At 33.2% G+C, this 6,726-nt stretch overlaps 1 long non-coding RNA gene across 1 annotated transcript; it reads right to left on the bottom strand.

Annotated features, from left to right (window-relative positions):
* Nucleotides 1-475: 475 nt before the first annotated feature.
* LOC135155862 (uncharacterized) lies at nt 476-6,234 on the bottom strand. Its single transcript, XR_010294983.1, has 2 exons — nt 6,070-6,234; nt 476-1,710 (listed from the first exon to the last, which is right to left on the bottom strand). It is a non-coding gene; the product is annotated as an uncharacterized LOC135155862 (long non-coding RNA).
* Between the last annotated feature and the right edge of the window lie 492 nt (nt 6,235-6,726).

The following is a 6,726-nucleotide window of genomic DNA, read 5'->3' as shown; positions in this document are numbered from 1 at the left end:
ATATTTTATGAATTATTACAATGGCAGTTCCACATGTTCATGGAGGCCCCAAAATTTGTTTCAAATCAAAATGAGAAAATAGTTGAAATATCTCATACACATTTATCAAAATAAAAGAAGAAATAATGAGTGGATGACGTAATCTGTTCCCTTATTCCAGTACGTGAAGATCTGTTTTTTTTTTACAATGACTTTCTTATTTTACGTCCAAATATGATGTAGTCTTTCAGCTTGTTTAAATTTTCTATTTTTTTTTAATTGTTTAGGAATTATTAGAATGGCCTTGACATTTACATTTTGGAACCAATACACTTTCAGAAGATTTGGCCCATGTTTGGCGTTTCGTCACGTAATAGCTCCATATTATGTTGACTGTTTCCGCTGCTGGTCACAAAATATCCGACAAATTTATTGCCTTATGACAAAAATATTGTCATATTATACCATCTCAATAAACAAGAATATAAACATGAAGTCATTCTCTCTCTATTTAATATGAACGAGCACAGTTTTTAAGTGTACATTTGATAAACAGTTATGTTTCTTTTCTTTTCAAGTGGGGACAAAATGTAATACGTATTAAAATCAATAGACCCTTGAGATACAAAATTTAGACCAAATATTTATGGATCGATTCGAGGCCATATTTTACCAGCCTTGACCTTGAGTCAACGTCGGTCCATGTCACTAGTACAAACTATATTATTGAGGATAATTAGTCCTGCTTCCTCTTGCTTCAGAACCCTCAACTACGATTCCATCCTTAAAAATCTTATTTACCAGAAATATTGTAATTTATAGAACGAAATTCTAGCGCCGAAGGGACCGAGAACAACTTTTAATATTTCATTTTCTGAATTTGCCATTGCCACTGACATGAATGTGAAACAAATAGTACAGAGGGTATAGGAAGAACGAATAATCAAGGGCGTCAACTGAACACGCAAAATGTTTCATGTTCTCTCCCTCTCTATTCATCTATCAATCTATCTGATATTTGCATGGACCGTCGGAACCCTAAAATAATATATATTGAGTGTGAATTCATGTCCCACAATACATTATTGGGATTTGTGAGAGGTGCACCCTAATACTGCTGCCCTGAACTTATTAAAATCATCCATGATATTAATAATCAATTCACCCCATTCGCAAACCCAACTTTGAAAAGTATATTCAATTTTCTGAAGAGAAAACGTTATGAATTTCTGTTTGATTTTTTCTTTATTCCAGATCGTATGAAATTATGAAATAATGTGCTGCAAACATTAAGTATTACTCATTTAGTGCATTATACAAACGATAATTTTCATGACGATGTTTAGTCACCTTGTAAACATTCATAGGGCTGCCATTGCGTCACTTTTCTACGAAATTTATATTTCACTGCAAAATGTTTATTCATTTATTTATCTATTTATATATATAATTATTTATTCATTTATTCATTATATTTCGCATGACTTCTCGTTTGTATATTCTTCATTGGAATCCGATGAACTTCCAGTAACATGATGGTGATCTCTAAAATAACAATGTTTATGGTTGGTCTAGAATCGTGTGCTGTCAGAGAGATGTCCTCGTTGTAGAGGGTCTGTAAAGAATCTACCGTTATCCATGTACGTGCCGTTTTCGCAGTTGATACGTGTCGCCAACAGCTCTCTTCATCTTCCGTATGAGTGGAGATAGCTTCATATCATTTCGGGCGGGCTGTTATAGAGGAAAGCAAAACATACATAGCGCCATTTAACGAGGTCTATTTACAGTATAATTACCTATGTCCTGGTATCCTATCATTAATATATGTGTTCTTGAAGAAGCACATATTGCTAATCACTTTAAAAAAGCAGTGTTTGAAAATGACCTTTGTTGCAAAAAAGGTTAGTTTTATTTTTCTTCCGTTCATTTTATACGGTAATAACGGTACCACCCAAACCTTGGAAACGTTTCGAGTGCATAAATTCAAGGCAGATTCGGGATTATTTTGGAAGACTACAAGCGTCTGCTTGAAAGTCAATGTATCATCAGGCGAGCATTAAACAACTACTTCGTGCCAGTTTTGAAAACATCTTAAATGCATACGAACTTGCAACCTTTATAGCCCCGTCTCAACTTCTCAACTTCTCAAGTCTGGCATGGTTCATTAACCATAATGCAACATTCAGAGAAGCGCAGTCTTGTGATAATATACCCACCTGAATGATAACACACTAATTCACTATACTCAATGCATTCACATCGTAATAATTATCTTACCAATGAAGTAGCAAAACATGTACCTTTACTCTCAAAACCATTAATATTTTCTCTACAAAAATAAAATTATGTTTATTCAACCTCTGGTTGACTAATGATTATATCAAATGATATATTTTAAGTCTAGCCAGTTTCGTAGTTCATTTACCTATAACAGGCCTACGTTAATAATGTATGTGAAAATTGTTGCTCGAATCCCGCAGAAGGTATGAATTATAGAAAAACGTTTGGAACGCTATTTTACAAAGAATTTAGGCTCCCAGCAATTCGACCATTTTGAAATCCAAGATGGCCGCCATTAAAAATTGATTAAACATTTTGTTGAGTTTTATGATTTGAGGCACTGGATTTTAATTTCTATTTATTTATTTATTCGTTTCTGCATGTCATGACAATGTACATAGTGTGACCATCACAAAATGGAATACATTAAATTTTACATAATAATAATGTATAATTATTATACCAAGGTTGCAGACATGCAGTGGTATGACAATATAAGCAGATGCTTGAGCTGTTGTCACACCTTTGGATATATGAAATACATACATAAATATAAAAAAAATACTAAGAAAGTCAAAACTAACGATTACACAACGAAAAAACAAAAAAACAAAGCAAAACAAATAAACAAATTATCATTAGGCATACAAGCAAAGTTTTGGGCCGCTGATTTTAAAATATTGCCGCCCCCAGCGATCTAACTACTGGACAAGCCGCAAAAATGACCACAACTTTGAAAATTAAGATGGCTACCATTAACCTTTTTTATGTTTTATTGAGTCCTACACTACCCGTGGCACTGTAACTTGGTAAAATATATTTTTACGTTCTATATTAAGGTATAGATACATAATGAACATGTAATATATGCTAATCTTATATGCTATTATAAATTCCCAAGTTGCCTTTAAGGCACGATATTGGAAATGACTACATTTTCTCAAAATATTGATCATTGTAAGGGAGAAAGAATTACCTTAACTAGCTCAAATTAAACTATGGTATAATTGATATATCATTAAGAAATTAATAATTAATAATTATTAATGAAATTATTAATAATTAATAATTAATAATTATTAATGAAATTATTAATTTCATTAATTTAATTAGAAATTACACATGGTTGTAATAGGCCTACTCTAGTTGACATTCAAGCTACTTGATCTTATGTTGCTTGATTTATAAAGAACAGATGTTGCAAATGTTGGGGGACTTCTTATACAGTACATTATCAAGAAAAGGATTTACACTTTTAAAGAGTCCTGGAAAAATAATATTCTACAACTTGGGATAATTTTTTCACATAGGCCTATATTAATGGGCTTCTGTCCCTTCACACCTAAACTAAATACTGTGTTTTTTCCACTATGATTGATTTTTCAAAATTTATACTAGTACATCTAATCTAAATACTGTATTTATTTTTTTTTACTCTAATTGATTTTACGAAACTTTCATAAAAATGTGTCGCTTGAAAAAATATCTATGTACTTGAATTCAATCATTAGCAGGATGATATGTTTGAGTGAGCATTGTCAACTTTTGTAAAGCTTGCAGAATTTGTTTTGCCGCAAAATGCTGAGTTTTCATGCTGTTTCAAGAAAGGAGGTGATAAAAAATTATCCGTGTTATTCATTTCTCTTAATTTCTTTGCATTTTTTGTATACAAAAAAAATTAAAAACGAATGAATTGCAGCATTTTTTAAACAGTTTTGCCAACGAAATACATATTTTAACCATCCAATTACAGGTTGATTCTCCAAGCTAGATCTGAGGATATAAAACAAAACAAAACAAATTTTGTTTTGGTTCACCTCCAATACTTTGTTGTCCCCCCCCCCCTGCACAGCAGAGCGAGACTCGAGGCGCCGCTTTTTATGACGGCGGTGACGATAGCGTCGTCACCATTGAAACTAAGGTTAAGTTTTCGAAATGTCATCAAAACTTAACAATATGTGAACCAGCCACCCCAAAACCAACAATAAGTCGCCTAGGAAGGTTCTCTGTAAATAGCAAAAAATAGTGATTTGGTCTTCAAAAAGCAAAAAAAAGAGGAAAATTTAATTCATTTCAAAGAATACAGTTTCTTCTTCATATTGTCAAAATGTCAAGTTGTACAGTTGTATAGAAAACAAAATACAAGAGTTACTTTGACACAAGGTTTTGAAGACTGCTTGGAAGTTTCATTAAATTTGCACAGGGTGCACTCTCATGGTTGAGTGAACCGTGAACTTCAAACATTGTTTTCTTCTCTTTAATAGCCAATTTTTATAAAGCGCTTTTCCCAGAATGGCCCAAAGCGCGTTACAGCATATTATTCTCTTTCTTTGAATCTGTCGCTTAGTTTTAGTTAAATATCATTTTTAAGGCTTAAGATGTGCTTTTTCAAACCCAATCAAAATCTAAAAAAAAATCATTTTCGGCGACTTATGGTTGGATTTGGGTGGCTGGTCACATATGAACCTATTTCGTGAAACTTGATCACAAGGATTATCAAGTATCACTTATCATCTTTCATTGATATGTGTCAAATTATCAAGGCAGAGGTCATTTCGGTCTAATGGACTTTGACCATGTTGGGGTATCAAGAATGAAATATTAATTAAGGTTATATTTTCAAATGTCATCAGAACCTTTTTCATGAAGCTTGGACATAAGGGTGAAAAAAGTCACCGATTATTCATCAAGGGTTACAAGTCACGTAATTACGGTCCAAGGTCAGTTAAGGTCAATCAACTTTGACTATGTTTCAATACCATAAACTAAAGCAAGGTTAAGTTTATGACTTTTCAAGGTAATTTTGACAGTTTAAAATCCCTGTTGCATAATGGTTCATAAAATTATATAGTATTCACTCTAGCGGAAAGTTTTTTTACAATCGTATTCCTATATACACATCCGACTCGTAGCTTCAGGATATTAAAAATACTTCCTATTTTTTAACCGTAAATCCGCCGCGACCATTTCGCTGCGCAATATTTTTCGACCGCGCCGCTCGCTGACTTTTTTTAGACAAAATATACGATGCCCGGGTACGCGGTTAAATAATTGCACGCAACATTACATATGTGCATGTGAGACCCAAAATTGCTCCGAAATGTGATTTTGTGTACAAAGTCGATATAAATTGAGTTTTCCAATCTTATTCATTAAGATATGATTATTTTTATTTTCATCAGCTGAAATTAATTGATTTTAGCATAATCATGCTTTAAAAAGATTCTGCTATAAATTTGGCGAAAAAAAACAGGATTTTTTCATTTGTAATTGTTAGCAATGGTATAAATAATATTAACACCGAAAATTAGCATTCTACGAGCTTTTTATCGTGAATTAGAGCAAACTGTATAATTTAGGCATATATTAGCATAATTCATTAAAAAAATCTCCTTATTTTGGAAAAATAACTATACAGGATAATACAGCCTTGTAGATTACAACCCACACTATCATCATGCCAATTTTCGCGGCGGTCGCGCGATCGGCGTTCGGGATCTCCCCACCCCCGGTCATATAACACCCCCAAAAAGCCCGGCCTGGTTAGGGTAAAAGGATTCTTTCAAACTGTCTTTTTTATAATTACTTCAGCACATCACTGGTTTGCCTCTGTCCTTATCTCCACTAAGTTAACAACATCATCACGATTACAACGGTCAAACTCTTATTCATATCCATATATTGTTAATGAAAATTTAGAACAAGCTAAGTTCTTGAAAAACAACAAAACACAAAGCTAAACCATTATGAGAGGCTTTATACATATCCAATTATTTCAGAAAATTAGTGACGAGTGGTGGTGTTACATACCTCAATATCTTTATTCAATGGGATGCGGAGTCCCCCACCAAAACCCCCGTGGCCCTGGCCATTGGCAAAGCTTAAGACAAGTAATGTTACAAATAAGATGCATCGTTCGATTTGGTTTCAAAAGACACCCAGCAAAACAATCAAGAGGACGAACCGAATAGGTATGGCCTTCGAGAATTTGTGTTTTACCAATTTATAGTCGTGTATCGCATATAGATCATACTTTCTGTCTTAATATGACAGTTTTACACAAAAGATGTAGCGCGCATTCAATAGATGAGTTCCCAATCGCATTTTGCGCATAAGCAGTTAAGGGACAAATCCACCCCAACAAAAAGTTTATTCTCATAAAAAGACAAATATCCAACAAGCAAAACACTGAAAATTTCATCTAAATCGATGTAAAATAAATAAGCTACGACTTCACACAATAGTTATATTCACATCCTGGTCGGTATGCAATTAAGGGGACTGATGACATCACCCACTCACTATATCTTTTGTATTTTATTATATGAAATATGAAATATTCCCATTTTCTCCCTGTTGTCCTATGAAACAAAAATTGTATTCCATCCTGAACGTATGTATTATCATTTTTTACACATTAAAATTATAAGTCAGTCAAGTTGGTACTTATTGTCAAATCTGTAAGAA

This window comes from Lytechinus pictus, chromosome 10, assembly GCF_037042905.1.
Source record: "Lytechinus pictus isolate F3 Inbred chromosome 10, Lp3.0, whole genome shotgun sequence".
NCBI lineage: Eukaryota > Metazoa > Echinodermata > Echinoidea > Temnopleuroida > Toxopneustidae > Lytechinus > Lytechinus pictus.
Note: the sequence above shows the minus strand (reverse complement) of the source record. Positions and strands in the feature narration are given on the sequence as shown.